This window comes from Sinocyclocheilus grahami, unplaced genomic scaffold, assembly GCF_001515645.1.
Source record: "Sinocyclocheilus grahami isolate Dianchi unplaced genomic scaffold, SAMN03320097.WGS_v1.1 scaffold1697.1, whole genome shotgun sequence".
NCBI lineage: Eukaryota > Metazoa > Chordata > Actinopteri > Cypriniformes > Cyprinidae > Sinocyclocheilus > Sinocyclocheilus grahami.
The window spans coordinates 56,678-75,010 of record NW_015506876.1 but is presented as its reverse complement, the minus strand read 5'-3'; the positions used below and the strand labels follow the sequence as shown (position 1 = coordinate 75,010).

At 36.7% G+C, this 18,333-nt stretch overlaps 1 pseudogene; it reads right to left on the bottom strand.

Annotated features, from left to right (window-relative positions):
* Window positions 1-5,780: 5,780 nt before the first annotated feature.
* On the bottom strand, window positions 5,781-17,679 carry LOC107572097 (stress-70 protein, mitochondrial-like; annotated as a pseudogene).
* Window positions 17,680-18,333: the final 654 nt, after the last annotated feature.

The following is an 18,333-nucleotide window of genomic DNA, read 5'->3' as shown; positions in this document are numbered from 1 at the left end:
ATGAGCTCAAACTATTTTATTATAAAAGACTGCATTGCAATATTGTTTTCTTTAAAGCTATTAAATCATTCAATTCCATAATGAACATTTAACAATTTCAACAGACATCAGCCTTTGTACAGAGCTACTGTGGTTCCAGGATATTCTTCTGTGATGAACCAGAAAGCCGAGAGTAGATGGGCTGTGTGTTATATTGTGCTGCTACACACAGAACGTCATTCGCGGTCACAGTCGTCCATAAACACAGAACATCACTGATTTAAATCAAACAAGCAGAGGTCACTAGTAAAGGTTCACCTCTACCTTTTACTTTCCCTATCTGTCCTGGAAGGACGCTGTTGTAGAAGTGCGCTCCCGATTCACAATGCTGGTATGATCAGCAAATTATACCCGGGGACATACGACAATTAGACTGCACTATTAATTCCACATCACATATTCTTCTGTTCTTGAGTTTATCATGCATAGCTTCATGCTCTCAGCTCAAAGCTGAGAAAGTTTCCAAGCACAACCCATGGACAGAACAGAGACTGTGCCATTTAAACAGAAAACACTGAAACACTGAAGTCCTGCTATTATAAATACTCAAGACGTTGTTCAGCCTCATTCATTCCCAAAAACCCAAATCAAAGCAGCATTAAATCGCGTGTTTAAGAAAGGAACGAGTCGTGTCTGTGATCACATTAAAGCCCGGGTGACTACTCGACACACTTCAAGCCTGACGCAGACTATTCTCAGCAGACAGTGCATGAACTAAGAGAGGGATGAGGAGCACAGTGTGTGAGAGAGAGAGAGAGAGATCAGTCCAGACGGCTTCACGGCTGGCCCTCCTTCTCCCCCGTCTCTCCTCCTGCCCTCTCCGACGCCATCTGACCAACACAAACACAGACGCTCTTATTATTATTATTATTATTATTACTACAGAGCTGCACAAATATAAAGAAGTAGATCAAGTGTGAAAGACAGTATTTCAGCTAACATTCAGACAATCTACATACCAAACCTGATCACTATTAAACATCTTTATTATTATTATTATGAATAATAATCATATTTTAAAATAACTAACGCTCTTCCACAGTCCACTGATTGAATAATAATAATCATATTTTAAAATAACTAACGCTCTTCCACAGTCCACTGATTGAATAATATTATTTTTATTATTAGATTTAATAATTATTTTATAATTAATGATTATTATTACATTTTAAATAATCCTCATCCAAGTCAATTTATTGAAATGTTATTGCTATTGTTATTATTAATAATTTAAAATAACTAATGCTCTTCCAAAACAGTCCACTGGTTGAAAAAAATGATGATAATATTAACAAACTACGATTATTATTACATTTAAAAAAATCCTCATCCAAAACAGCCAATTTATTAAAAAAATATTATTATTATTATTTTAAAATAACTAATTCTCTACCAAAACCGTCCACTGATTGAATAATATTTTTCTTATTATATTTAATAATTAATAATGATCATTATTATAATACAATTTTAAATAATGCTCTTCCAAGTCAATTTATTGAAATGTTATATTATTTAAAAATAACTAATGCTCTTCCAAAAGTCCACTGATTGAATAATAATATTTGTATTATTATATTTAATAATTAATAATGATTATTATTATAATAAAAATGTAAATAATGTTCTTCCAAGTCAATTTATTGAAATGTTATTATTTTTAATTTAAAATAACTAATGCTCTTCCAAAAGTCCACTGATTGAAAAAGATGATGATGATAATAACAACAACAACAATAATAATAACTACGATTATCATTATGAAACTTTAAATCTTTTAAATCCTCTTCCAAAACGGTCAATTTATTGAAAATGATTATTATTATTATTATAATAAATAACTGTAATGTGCTTGTCAATAAAAGGCTAGAGCGCGTGAAAGCCGGAGCGCACCTTCTTGTATGCCATCTCGAAGAGTTTGAGCGAGGCCTGCTGCAGGCTTGTGGCCGCTTGCTTGATGTTTTCTCCCGTCTCCGTGTCCTTCCTCGAGAGCAGCTCTCGCACTTTAGCCACCTCCTCCTTCAGTCTGTCACACTGCAGAGAGAGATCACAAGCGTTAGCGGCTCTAGAACAGTGTGCTTCAGCTCTGCAGACAGCGGTCGCACCTCATCCGCCGGCAGATGCTCCTTAAACTCCTCCATCTTTGACTCGCTGTCGTGCACGATGCCCTCGGCCATGTTGACCGCTTCCACACGATCCTGCGACCCAAAACCAATGCGTTTCGATTCGTTCAAACGGGTCTGAAGGTGCAGCACATCAGCCCTCGGGCTACACTAGAGACGCTACCTTGCGTCTCCGGTCCTCCTCTGCGTACGTCTCGGCGTTCTTGATCATGTTTTCTATGTCGTCTTTGCTGAGGCCGCCAGAAGACTGGATCACAACTGGAAGCACAAGCAGAAAATAATAACAATAATAATAATAATAATACGCCACATCAATGTTTTTCATAAACACAAATGCAACATTTTTGAAGAGCTGGGCGTATAGCTAAAAAAATGCATCAACGATACAATGTTTCACATCATTCGGTATCAATAATCATTGACATTTTTATAAAAACGAGCAATAAAAAAAAGAGTTTAAATTTAACCACTTTTTTTAATTCACCCACTTTATTAAGACGAACATCAAATCATTTTTCGCTTTAACAGTCAAACACGAAATGTAAAGAAATATCTCCTTTGTTTTATATGCAGATTAAATAAGTCTTAAAGAAAGCTTTGGCTCGTCTCCCGAGGCCACAGGAGGGCGCAATGAGCAAAAGAATGCAGCGCATTAAATCGTTTATTCAATGCTATGAAATAACACCCGTCTATAAACCACATGCATAACGTCTACATTAACATATGGATCAATATCACCAGAGAGTGCCTTTCAACCCTCACGATACTCACATTTAGGTCTTAGTTCCGCATTCGCTTTATCTCATGACACTCAAGTACTCTAGAAACACATTAGCTGAGCTCCCATGCATTTTTTATATTTATGGGCCATTATTCGAAGCATAAACCATAAGATATGTCCACCCTGTCATGGACATATATATTACTGTTAAATACTGTATATCTGAAAGGTATTATGTCCCGATCCTAAACAGGGTTATTTGTTTGCGTTCAAATTATAAATACATAAAAGATTTTATGTAAACCATGTGTTTTTAAAGAAACTCTAACCTTTTTTCTGACCTGGAGAACACTGTGATATTTGGATGCAGTTTTTTGTTATTGCCCCCACACCAAGCTAGTGAACACACTGGATTATATAGATATGATTGAATTATTATTTAAAATATTATTGTAAAATATTAAGATGACAGGGTGGACAACCAAACTCTCAAACTTTTTTTTATTAAATAAAAATAATGTTTTTATTACCAAATGATCAATGCACTCAAAATAAGTAATCTCTTTCTATTAATAGGAGAACAACATTTTTACATTTTATGATTTGACTATATTCTACTCTCATTCAAATGTAATGAGCAGTGCATGGGACATAGCCAATAATACGCCTCCTCTTGCACAAAACTAAAAACTAAATCTAGAAAACGCATCTAAAGTGCCAAGTAATGCTTTTGTTATGAATATAAAAACTTAGCCTAATATAACACACCCTTTCATAGTCTTTTTTACGTTAAGTTATCATGGCAAAGAGTTATTTATGTACAGGGCACCAAAACACACCCTACAGTGATATTGATTCATATATAAAACCAAATGTAATGTTGTAAAGTGCATAAACAATTATGAACAAAACAGCATCGTGTATTTATGCATAGCTTAATTCAAAGAGCCGAAGCACCGATCACACAGACTGCATTTAAAAACATACGAGACGCAGCGAAACGGAATAAATCTCCACAAATTTGCGACGTTTTCTACAAGTTTAAACTGTTTTAAATTCGCATGGCTTTCTATACATCTCTCGTGTGAATGAATATGGGTTCTGTGTGAATTAGGGCTGCACGATTATGACAAAAATCATAATCGCTGATTATTCCCTTGAAATTGTAATTGCGATTATTAATTACGATTATCACAATTTACATTGAATGATGTTTATACCATTGTTTGATGCAACTGCGTGCCGTATTTTTATATGAAAATAAACAAGCTGAAAACACTAACTGAAAAACTTTGTGCTTTTCTATATTTATATTTCTATGCATATTGCCTTAAATGTCAAATATACATCGGATTGGTTTCTTCTTTAAATTATAAAAAAAGTAAAAATATGAATGGTATTATAATGTTATACTAAAACAATGGAAAAACCCTTAAGATGTAGAAAGAAAAAAACATATCTTAAGCGTGCAGAATAACATAAGTGGACTTTAAACGATTAAACTGCCGCTTTGAACGATTACGTAATTGTGGCATCCATAATTGTAATTGCGATTAGAAATTCGATTAATTGTGCAGCCCTAGTGTGAATGGCTTGGTTTGGGTTTTAACCTTCTCCGCATTGAGCTTCTATATTTCTCTAATATTTTGAATGCAATGACGACACTTACATTATCATCACCGCATCTCGAGCGCCGCTGATGACGCTCTTAAGCCCGCCTAACATTCGATTGCACCGTTTATGCATCCAGATGCACATTTTTGTTTCAAATTCAACTAAAATTTATTTTTTTTATTAACAGCCTCATAATCACAGGCAGGCATTACAGCATGTGAAGAGTTTATTTGCAAAAACAGATAACTCCCTTTTTAACAATAATCAGTTTCGTTGAGATTAATTGGACTCTGATTGGCTGAGCCGCGTTCGAAGCTGTTGTAAATGACGCTACAAAGTAACACACACCTTTGTTTACGTTTGTGTGTTGCTCGGCAACCACTTTGTAGCAACCACAACTGTTTCTGAGGAGCTACATTGTTTGGTGGAAGAATACTGTGTTTATTAATATCATTACACTTTATTTGCTCCGTTTTATTCTGTGAAACTTTACTATGTATATGGAATAACCGTATTTTATAAAAGCAGTAAGCCCCGTGAAGCCGTGGTTTACAGTGAATTTATAACAGCTAAAGGAGTTTTAGACTCTGCATCGCGTCGTGCCTTTTCTTTCGCTGGAAAGGTTTAAAGTCGCTTGCGTGTGTGAACACTAGAGGTGTAACGGTACACAAACATGACGTTTCGGTATGTTTCGGTACAGCAGGGGGAAAAAATACTAAACAAATTTTAGTTTTTAGTTGTCTTTTAATTAAACAATGGTTTACTGAACAAATTGCGCTCTTTAAATAAATTCAATCATAATTTTCTTAGGGATGAAAATCGACCTCAGCTTACGATCTCTAAACTATAGTGAGCCCTTTTACTTCAAAGTTACAATAAACAGGCCAAACTGAAATTCAATTACTATTCATTTTTAACTATAATAATCAAAAAAAATAAATAATAAAAATGTATGCAAACATGTAAACTGCACATAATGCCGTTTTTAAACTAACTTCTAAATTATACAATTTCAATGTTGTTGAAATATAATAATTTACAGAGCTTTATTTAAACATGCATTAAATAATGAACAGGTAAAGTGAAAAATAGTGGAGTATTTCTCAGAATGCTCTTCTCTAGACTTCATTTCTCTAGTAAATAACGAGTTGTAGACGCTGATGAAACGCTGCGTGACATTTAGTTTACGAGCTGTTTTATTATTTAAACGGTTGAAACACTGACTGAGTGATTACGTGAGCGGTGAGATGTTCGTTCAGGTTTGCTGTGTGTTTGCTGCCATGGGGCCTGCATCAGGATCATGCTTTCCTCTCAGACGCTCACCTTCGGCATGCGGCTCATTCCTCCCACCAGCAGCACTTCTCCGATCTCACTCTTGGAGACCTCTGCGTCCTGCATGGCCTTCTGACAGGGCGCCACGGTCCGGCGGATCAGATCCCCCACGATGCCCTCGAACTGAGCTTCATGTTCAGGTGTTTGGGGCCAGAGGTGTCCATCGTCAGGTACGGCAGGTTGATGTCCGTCTGTGTGCAGAGATATTACAACACTGTTACTGAAACTCACTCTAAACCTGCAATAACCACTGCATGCTGAGAACTCATCACAACTGACTGATTCATCATCACAAGCTGGTATTACACTGGTTTTGTGCTCCAGGGTCACATAAGGGTCCATTTTTCTAAATTGAGATTTATGCATCATCTGAAAGCTGAATAAATAATCTTTCCATTGATGTACGGTTTTGTTAGGATCGGACAATATTTGAAAATCTGGAATCTGAGGGTGCAAACAATTCTAAATATTGAGAAAATCATCTTTAAAGTTGTTCAAATGAAGTTCTTGGCAATGCATATTACTAATCAAACATTAAGTTTTGATATATTTACGGTAGGAAATTTACTAAATATCTTCATGGAACATGATCTTAATATCCTAATGATTTTTGGCATAAAAGAGAAATGTATAATTGTGACCCATACAATGTATTGTTGGCTATTGCTACAAATATCCCCCAGCGACTTAACACTGCTTTTGTGCTGCAGGGACACAGATGTGAGCCGTTCTGGCAGAATGAGTTTGAATGCACACGGTTTCATTTTGAGCTACAGGAAGAATGTCAGTTTTGAACAAAAATGAGTTCATTAAGCCCTCTTCTAGCGATCACGATGCTCCAAATAGCAATTAAACATCTAAAATGATCTTTATTGGTACGCTTTCTGAGAGGAGTAGCTTTTTCTCTGCTCACTTCTGACGACTGCTGCTGCTTCTCAAGCTGTATGGTTGCAGCATTCCAGCTTTGTGAATATTCATATCGAATTCTCGATGACACGAGTCCAAACCAGCGAAACAAGATTTTCAAACCCACGCTGATGAACACAAAACACACGAGCTCACTGACATTTGCAAAGAGCGTGCATAAGACACGCCTCTCTCTATAAAGTAGCCTACATTATTAACCTCACAAACATAATCTGTTATGTCTCACATAAGCGTTTAGTTCATGTTTGGGGGAAAATCTGATGTGCAACATTATATTAGACGCATGCATTACAGTAGGTCTTAATGTAGATCTGTCTCAATGATAATCAAGCATTAAAAGAAAAGACGGAATCACTCGCTGCTCTTGATTAAACTACTGTTTATTTGCATCCATGTGCTTATCTTTTAATTACAAAGATAAAAAATAGCTATATTGTGATTAATAATATAATGATTATTATTAAGAGGAGAATTGGAGGAAAACATGCAACGTTTCTCTCAAAATGAACTCTGCGGACTCTTTCGCCTTCAAACCGCTGTAGCGCAGTCTTTTCTTGTCCGATTCCAACAGAAAAATTGGAGTTATTTTAATGGAGAATGTGAAAAAAAGAACATGTGCTCATCGTGACTCATTTTGCCAGCACGGCTCACACACTGACTTTTTGAAACTACTCTCTATATAAAACGGTTTCAAAATGACAAAATAGACAGATTAATCAGCATGGCCAATATACTTGTCTATCAATATCCGCACATGGGTTATTGATACAAATCAAATGAATAATCTGTTCCCTAACAATACAGACTATTCACTAATAATCCTCACTGCAAGTAAATAAAGCACATTTAGATGCGTTGTGAGAGGTTTGACTCGATAAACCTGCTGTTGTGCATTATTTTGATTCAGAAATATCACTCTTGGAATTGAGAGCTTCAGTGACACACAGGATTATTGCCAATTACAGTCTTAAGAGAGAATTTGCCTAAAAATGAAATGGTAAATGTCAGAATCTTTACGTTTCAAACACGTTGGACTTTTTCTTCTAAGACTTTTTTTTTTTTTGGTCTCCTTAAATCCTGTTCCTCAGATAAACTTTATTATATGGCTTCACAAGACTTGGAACATAACGCCATAATGGACAGGGCTCTAAACGCTCCTAATAAAAAAAACATGATTTTCTGTATTTTCCAACTTGAGATGCATGACTCACAAAATGGCTTTAAACAATTACTAAAACTACAAAATACTGCATCTTCACATCGTACCATTTTGATATTGTTACAACCCTATGCAAAAGTAATATATGTTTCACCAACTTGTTACAATACAAAAAGAAAATCAGATTATAACAACTCTAAATGTCAGTGTGATTGTTGTGTTTCTGGGCTGTCGGTCGGTCTCTCACCTGCAGAGAGGAGGACAGCTCACACTTGGCCTTCTCAGCAGCCTCTCTCACCCGCTGCAGAGCCATGCTGTCTTTGGTCAGATCCACTCCAGACTGCAACGACACCACACACGGCTTCAGACCATCAGCAAGCAGCACTCGCAACGACACGCACTGCTGAAAACCCTGCAGAGCATTCATATGGCCCTCTACTACCGCGATTTACAGGGTTTCTGCAGGATTTTTAAGCTCAAATTTAAGACCTTTTTTAAGACCTGCACAAATAAAATGAATGCCATATGACCGGGGTAGGGCAATGTCTATAGTACCATATTAAAACTGTAAAAAGCATAATTTACAATTCAGATACAAGTTTTCCCAAAAACAAAAAGTTTTGTAAAAAGATAAACTTTACATTTCAGTCTTTGAACCACTTTTAAGAAAATAGAGGAGTCAAAAGTATTAATTATTATTAGTGGTCGACCGATATATCGGCCGATATTTGGCATTTTTTACATTTCGGCATCGGCCGATAAGTTTCTGTTTGGCCGATGTGTTCTAGGCGGGACTTTTATTTTGACGGGACTTGAAATTGATGATTTCAAATTTCTTAAATATGAATTAAAATAAATAAAATTACATCGGCTTTATATCGGCCACCCTGCTTTCCAAGATATCGGCATTGGCTGTCAAAAAACCAATATCGGTCGACCACTAATTATTATATTAATTTAAACCCTTATCATCAATAAATTATTATATCAATTAAATAAATTAGGGGTGTGCGATATTAACAATTATATCTCGATAATTTTCTGGAATTTTATCGATAACGATAATTAGACGATATTTTGCTGAGTGTTATTGTGCCGATATCTTATCTCTAATTGTGCTGTCAGCTGAATCCTGAATTTTGTGATATTCTTCATATTCTGTGTGCTGGTCGGTTCACAGCAGTGATAGAATTTTAAAAAAGTTTTATGGGCATTTTTACCTTTAAGCCATTTTTTCTAAAAGTGTGCACCATCTTTTAAGTAAAATTCTTGCATTTGGGCTGCTACCAAGCAAATTAAATCAGCATCAACTAAAATTATCTTAAATCTTTAGATGCATTAGAAGTGGCATTTAGATGCTTTTACACACTGTTTAATGCAGCTCTGAGGGACATTAAATACTTTAACCTGCAGTTACAAATACATAATATTATGATATAGTAAACATAAAACATTGAAAACTGATGTTTGAAATTATTTAAAAAATGAAAAGGTACCTTAAATGTGAAATTAAAACCGCCAGTAGGTGGCAGCAAGTCACTGTTAGTAAGTGATTCATTGCGATTGAACCGAATCATTTAAACGAGTGATTCATTCAGGAACGAAACAGCATCCTGTTGCTCAAGAGATGCAAAACAGCGCTGTGGCTGTGTTTGAAATGATTTTTGTTGGCGAAATAGAGCAAAAACAGGAAATATGGCGTCTTAAACGTTAAGACTTTTTAAGGCCTTAAATCTGATACAACTAAATGTAATACTTTAAGTCCCCGCGGAAACCCTGGTTTTAAGAGCAACTAATGAAATGAACCTACAGTATCTTACAGCAGCCTTCGACTGAACCCGATTACAATAATCATCTAAATTAGTCATCTAAATGAACCAGATATCCGAGCAAGTTGTGCTTGCCACCTGAAAACAAATTTAAAAAAGGTAAACGCATACATTTGTAAAAGTGCACTTATTACCAACAACCCACTGCAGTCCATTTATTAACAGTCTTACATAAAGATGACAAAAGCTCAGTTTTCTACATTCTATAATAAGAGTTAAAATCATTAAAGCATCAATGATCCATTTGGCCAATTCTGTGCAAATTCAGCCTTTTTATTATTGATCTATTCAACTGATATGTAACTGATATTTCTCTTCACCGCTGCATTTGAGCTCATGTGGTTCACTGGCTGCCAGCACGTCACAAAGATCTTTGATAGTGACGACACAACTGTTAAATGTAACTTTAGTAATGTTTACAAAATGTAAACCGTCTAAATTTTACAGTGCGATACATTTTGGTGAAGCATATTAACTTGCAAATAAATTATTTTTTAAAAACGACTCAAAGACTAAAATATGGGGTCTTTACAATTAAACATCAACAATCGGCATCGGCTGATCTTAGTGTTAAAATATCAGCGATCGTTACTGGCTTCGAATTTGCCGATCAGAGCACCACTACTAAACACACACGTTTGTTTTTTGGGAGGACGGACACAAACCTCTCTCTTGAACTCCTTCACTATATGTCTGAGGAGATGCTGGTCGAAATCTTCTCCGCCCAAGAACGTGTCTCCATTGGTGGACTTCACCTCGAAAACTCCCTTCTGGATCTCCAGGACAGAGATATCGAACGTCCCTCCGCCGAGATCATACACTGCGATCCTGGGAAGAGTAATGATCTTTAGAATGAAGCCAGAGCACGATAGCAGTAAGCAGATCCACGTCAGATAACAACATTCAAAGAGACTTCAGTATAAAGACTTCTCAGTCGATGTTGATGTCATCTGACAGATAATCACGACCAACTAGAACCATTTAAAGACACAGGGCTCCAGACTGAGACTGAATGACAGCAAAACTGATTAAATTTAGTTTTGTAGTGCTTCCACTACAAATTTGTCCAACTGATTTCAATGTATGGATTTACTGTAGTAACTAACTGCAGCTATGGTGTTGTCTGGGAATTTATTTTATTTTAATATATTATTAATGTACACACATATTAAAATGTTTTAAAGGGATAATGGAATATAATTGCACATTTTCTGTGCATTTGTATTTAAAGTAAATGCACTTAGGCTACTCGTTCAAAAATACCACCACCATTTTTTACTATGTTAGAGAGTAGTGGTCGACCGATATATCGGCAAGGCTGATATATCGGCCGATATTTGGCATTTTTTAAATATCGGCATCGGGCGATAATTTTTCCTGTTTGGCCGATGCGTTCGAGGCGGGACTTTTATTTTGACAGCGCTGACATTCTCCGTCTTGTTCGCTGTCGTCGTTAACAGTTCTGTCTAATACGGATAGAAGTCTGTCTAATAATCAGATAGAACGGTTAAACAAAGGAATTAAAATGTATAGAAAAAGTCTTATAATGATTGCTTTTATATTATTAGCAATAGAAAGGCAAACATTATAATACTTTCTCGTTTGCCGTCAGTTTTCAGCAAATACGTATTTATATCATTTAAACAAATCTTTGAATGACTAATAAACATCTAATTTCACAAAACTTGCAGACTAAGTCGGATCCAGCTGTGAGATCGTGTGAAGTGTGCGTGTGTATGCTGCATGATCGCGTGTTCTCTGCGTGACGGTCGAGCCGTGTGAATTGAATGCGGACAGGAGGAGAGTTCAGCTTCACTGGAGACTAACTTTAAACTCGTGATTTCAAATTATGCTGCGCTTTATGCATTTACCCGCTGCCATATTCATGTCATTTTCACTGTGTGCTGTATGTAAAATGAGTGTTACCTTGGCTTTATTTGAAAAAAATATGATTCCCAATGCACACAAACTTCCCAGAATACTGAGTGCCCTGTTGGTTACAGTGTTTACTTCCTTTTTTATTATATTATTTATTAAATATTTATTTATTTGTGAAAAATATTTTGTCATCTAAAGTACAACTATGTTTATTTAACACATTTACTTTTTGAACATTAATTAAAATTAATACAATTATATCGGCCACCCTGCTTTCCAAGATATCGGCATCGGCTGACAAAAAAAACAATATCGGTCGACCACTATTAGAGAGGTGCCAGGTATGATGTTGCTCGGGGGATATCATACAAACATGAGACACTATGAGAAGCCAATGGGTCATTTTAGTAAGACTAGAGTCCTAACTCATTCAGAATATTTAAATTTTACCCTATAAAACTTCAGTTGTTACCATTTTTACCTACACTACCGGTCAAAAGTTTGGGATTTTTAATGTTTTTATACAAACATTTTTACAAAAATACAGGGAAAATTTTATATTGTGAAATATTATTATGATGTAAAATAAAGTTTTTCTATTTTAATATACATATACAGTCGTGGCCTAATGGTCAGAGCGTCGGACTCGTAACCCAAAAGGTTGTGGGTTCGAGTCTCGTACCGGCAGGGATTGTAGGGGGGGGGAGTGAATGTACAGAGCTCTCTCCCACCTTCAATACCACGACTGAGGTGCCCTTGAGCAAGGCACCGGACCCCCAACTGCTCCCCGGGCGCCGCAGCATAAATGTCTGCCCACTGCTCCGGGTGTGTGTTCACTGTGTGTGTGTTCACTGCTGTGTGTGTGCACTTTGGATGGGTTAAATACAGAGCACTAATTCCAAGTATGGGTCACATACTTGGCCACATGTCACTTCACTTTCTTTCACATTTCTTTCACTTTCATTAAAATATAATGTATTCCTGTGATGCGCAGCTGTATTTCCATCAGCATCATTACTCCAGTATAAAGTGTCACATGATCTTCAGAAATCAGTATAATATGCTGATTTATTATCAGAATTATCAACAGATGTGCTGCACAATATTTGTTTGGAAACTGCGATACTTTTTTCAGGATTCTTTGATGAATAAAACATTAAAAAGAAGAGCATTTATTTAAAATGGAAATCTTTTCTGACAATATACACTACCGTTCAAAAGTTTGGGGTCAGTAAATATTTATTCTTTCTTTTTTTTTATGAAAGAAATTAAAACTTGTATTCAGCGAGGATGTGTTCAATTGATCAGAAGTGATAGCAAAGGTTTATATTGTTAGAAAAGATTTATATTTTGAATAAATGCTGTTCTTTTTTAAACTTTTTATTCATCAAAGAATCCTGAAAAAAGTATCGCAGTTTCCAAACAAATATTGTGCAGCACATCTGTTGATAATTCTGATAATAAATCAGCATATTAGAATGATTTCTGAAGATCATGTGACGCTTTATACTGGAGTAATGATGATGGAAATTCAGCTGCGCATCACAGAAATACATTATATTTTAAAGGATATTAAAATAGAAACCATTATTTTATATTGTAACAACATTTTGCAAGATTACTGTTTTTTTCTGTATTTTTGATGAAATAAATGCAGCCGTGATGAGCAGAAGACACTTCTTTAAAAACATTACAAGTCTTACTGACCCCAAACTTTTGACCGGCAGTGTACACTTTTCTCAATGTAAACAAGCTCACATCAGCAACTCAAGCTACTGTCAAAACATGCTAAAGATAAGTTCAGCATGGCTAATTAATATGTTCTAACGAATACATGCATGCATTTCTGAGTGAACCGATTTAATACTGCAGTGTCAGTATCGATCATGACAAAGTGATATAGAGCATCCCTAACTGCGTTGGTACACAAATATGATCAAACAATGAAGACGAGTATCTAAAGCTTACATTTTGTCCTGAGTCTTGTCCAGTCCGTAGGCTAAAGCAGCAGCCGTCGGCTCATTAATGACACGCAGCACATTCAAACCTGCAATCTGCCCGGCGTCCTTAGTCGCCTAGAAACACAACCATTGCACGAATCAAAGCTGGTTCGCAATGTTCTCAACATGAGCAGAAACTGATATGCACATATAACAGGTTAGTTGATCACTGATTGTGCGCCGCACCTGTCTCTGAGAGTCGTTGAAGTAAGCAGGTACGGTAATAACAGCGTTCTTCACCGCGTGACCCAGGTAGCTCTCTGAAACAGACAAGCAGTGGTTTGATGGAGCGGCTGATCATCTGTTGCATGCGTCTCTTCCTCAGGCGGAGGACTGACCTGCGGTCTCCTTCATCTTCATGAGGATAAAGGCTTCGGCCTGACTGGGAGAGTACAGTTTACCGTGGGCCTCCAGCCAGGCGTCTCCGTTAGACGCACGCACGATCTTATAGGGCACGTTCTTCCTGTTAATCACAGCAAAGCTCAGCACTTATCTACACACAATTCATACACACATATATATATATATATATACACACATGTACAGTGGTGTACATCTGTTTAAAAACAGACGTCTCACAGGTCTTTCTGAACTTCAGGGTCGTCGTAGCGGCGTCCGATCAGGCGTTTAGTAGCGTAGAGCGTGTTGTTGGGGTTGGTGACGGCCTGGCGTTTGGCTGGCATTCCCACGAGTCTCTCTGCATCAGCTGTGAAGGCCACCACTGACGGCGTGGTCCTCGCTCCCTCGGCGTTCTCCAGCACCTGTGACCATCACACCCTTCACTGAACATCAGTCTGAGCTCGACTCATCCAAACCCATCAGACTTCAGAATCTGAACACCTGCCATAATTGAGCTTCTAGGGCTGCGTGATTGTTTTTACATTTCCTCAGAATTAAAGCGTTTTCACTAAAGCACAAACCAACAGAGCGCAGAGCAGATATTCTGCTCGAATAAATGTCGCACAATTACAAGTTGCATGGTTTGCTGGCAGATTTAGTCGCAGCAGTATTGTCTTTCGCCGTTCTGCGCTGTTTGCTGTGACTAAATCTGCGCGCAAACCATGCAACTTTTAATTGTGCGACATTTATTCGAGCAGAATATCTCAAGAGATCGCTAAATGCTTGCAGAATATCAGTGCGTTGTCCTTAATGTAGAGTGGTTGCCAGATTGGGGAGAATAAGTAAATCACTGGGGGGAAAATCCGTTTACGCAAAAAGCTCTGATCGGGAGATTTTAAACTAATGAAATCTGGCAACCGCAGCCATAAAGCAAATGCTAAATCCTCTCAAGTTTTCAGTATAAATAACCAGTGAGCGAATACTTCAAATGTTGACTACTGTATAGTGTGTTTAGCATCTGATCAGGAACACAACGCTGACAGCTCAGTCTACAAGCGTTCTTGTTGCCAGGTCTAAGTCTTAGCCTCTAAATGTGAGCAAGAGGAGTTCGAGCTCACCTTCGCTTGCTTCCCCTCCATCACAGCCACGCAGGAGTTGGTGGTTCCCAGGTCAATGCCGATGACGGCGCCTCGGACCGCCTCCGACCTGAAACACCATCAGCAGCTCAGAAACACGGCCTTCCATCATCATGAGGTAGGGCTGGACAATAACTCGATATCAATATGTATCGCGATATAATGTTTTTCAATAACGGTGACATGATTTTTAAACACATTTCCGATATTTCGATATACATTACCAGTGTTTCCCATACACTGATGTATTTGTGGTGTTTGACTTCGTTGAATAAACATTAGCGCTGCACGTTTCAAAATCATAACGCGTCGCGGGTGTTTTATATGAATGTGTCTCTGAAGGGAACCGACTGTCTTCAGAATAGTTTAGATGGCATGTTTATTCAGTCTATAAGAATAATCAGCCTACACTACCAGTCAAAGGTTTTTGAACTGCAAGATTTTTAATGTTTCTTAAAGAATTCTCTTCTGCTCACCAAGCCTGCATTTATTTGATTCAAAAGCAGTAACATTTTGAAATATTGAAAATTTAAAAAATGCTTTCTATTGGAATATATTTTAAAATGTAATGTATTTCTGTGATGCGCAGCTGTATTTTCAGCATCATTCCTCCAGTCTTCAGTGTCACATGATCTTCAGAAATCAGTATAATATGCTGATCTGCTGATTATCAATATTTAAAACAGTTGAGTAAATTTTTTCAGGATTCTTTGATGAATAGAAAGATCCAAAGATCAGCATTTATCTGAAATAAAAAGCTTTTGTAACATTATACACTCTACCATTCAAAAGCTCTTTTAAAATGTATATTATAGAAATTATTACTTTCATTTAGCAAGGATGTTTTAAATTGATCAAAAGTGATGATAAAGACATTTATAATGTTACAAAAGATTTCTATTTCAGATAAATGCTGTTCTTCTGAACTTTCTATTCATCAAAGAAACATGAAAAAGATCTACTCCGCTGTTTTCATAATCATAATAAATGTGTTTTGAGCAGCAGATCAGAATATTAGAGTGATTTCTGAAGATCATGTGACTGGAGTAATGATGCTAAAGCTCTGCTTTGAAATCACAGGAATACATTATATCTTCAAATAGAAACCAGTTATTTTAAATAGTACAAATATTTCAAAATGTTACTGTTTTTGCTGTATTTTGGATCAAATAAATGCAGGCTTGGTGAGCAGAAGAGAATTCTTTAAAACACATTAATAATCTTACTGTTCAAAACTGTTGACTGGTGTGTTAGACTATAGTTTGAAGTAAAATATTAATATTAATAAGGAGAGTGAGATTTATTTGGCAGTGATTTCACATTTCTTGTTTGTATGAAGGCTGAATACCAATAAAAGGTGAACATTTATTTATTTGCGCCATTTTCTTCCTAAACTATTATATAGTTTTATAGGTTTCATAGAGTTGGCAAATACATTTTTCATGAGTTTGTGTGCACAGACATCTGTTGTGGCCGTTCTTGGCCGTGTTTAATGAGGCTTTTTTAACAGTGTTCATATCGATATTGCATTATATCGTATCGACCGAAATGAAGAAATATATCGTGATATAAATGGCCATATCGTCCAGCCCTACCGTGAGACGTTCTGAACCCAACCCCTCGTACTCACACATAACACCGTCTGCACGCCGTCTGGAGAGTCAGGCCACGCCAACCAGCCTAAACACAGACATTCAGGAACGTCTCATTATTTCACCATTAAAAAACATTAAACAGTTGTAGTGTGCAATATAATAATAAGAGGGGAAAAGGGCAATATGAACTGTTGTACTGTGCAGTGAATCACAGCACATTGTGCAAGAGCTAGACAGAATAGCTAAGCTTAACATTGATGTATGGTTTGTTAGGATAGCACAATATGTGAAAATCTGGAATCTGAGGGTGCAAAAAAATCTAAATATTGAGAAAATCATCTTTAAAGTTGTTCAAATGAAGTTCTTAGCAATGCATATTACTAATCAAACATTAAGCTTTGATTTATTTACAGTAAGAAATGTACTAACTATATTCAAGGTACATGATCTTTACTTAATATCCTAATGATTTTTAGCATAAAAGAGAAATGTATAATTGTGACCCATACAATGTATTGTTGGCTATTGCTACAAATATCCCCCAGCGACTCAACACTGCTTCTGTGCTGCAGGGACACATACTTCTGAACATGTGTTTAACTACAAACAGAACCACGTGGGTTACAGTAACTGGCTATCATGGCAACATCGCTTCAGATATGCAGTACACTGTATACATTACACTCATGAGCACCGTGTTGTTGCAGAGCTGCACGCTTGATGAAGGTCACTACACACTGCTGTTAACACATTACTAACACTGGCGAGACCGCACCTTCCTGATGAGAGCCCTGCTGCGGCATTCCTGAGACACGCTCCTCGCCGCGGACAACATCTCAGACTCATGTATCGCTAAACGCAGATGACACTGAGGGAGAGGTCGTTGTAAAGCCGCTGAAAGTTAATGAGATGAGCTCTGGTGGTCAAACTCAGGCCCTGTGCTGTCAGTGGCGCTAGAACTCACAACACGTGCGCGTCCCGAAGGACCTCATAGCAGCTCGCACAGCGCCTGAACAGAAGACCACAGTCCAACTGTTTAATGCAGTTATTCGCTGTGTGTTATGTGCTATTGTTGTCTAAAATTATATTAATCTGACACAAACATAGGATTAAATCATATTTGAATGTCAAAATTAAATAAGGCATGCATGTAGACATCAAAGACTGCATTAGCAAACTCAATAATGTTTATGAGATTTTAAACAACAATTGTATTGTTTTTTTGTGAAAATAGTTCATAATCAGAGTTGAACCTTTAAGTAACAGAACTGTAAAGTAACAGAATTATCCAGTGGACTGTCAGCACTGTTACTCTACCTTGGTAGGTAACAGAATTGACAATTTTATTCATTTTTTTGCCAAAAACTATAAAAAAACTAAAAATATTTTCTTAGAGAGAGCACATAGGCTTTTCAGATCTTATTTCATTAATGATTGTATTATAATTCCACTGATTTAAAGGCAAAGTATGAAACGGTAACAGAGTTGATGCAAGATTTATTTAAAGTCACACATTTTTATAAGAAAAAAGTTCTTAACAAAATAATAATAATAATGTTGTAGAATTAGGTAAATGACTCTTTATGGCTTTTATAAATACGATGAATGAAATATTACCAAAAGACAAGTACAATAAAA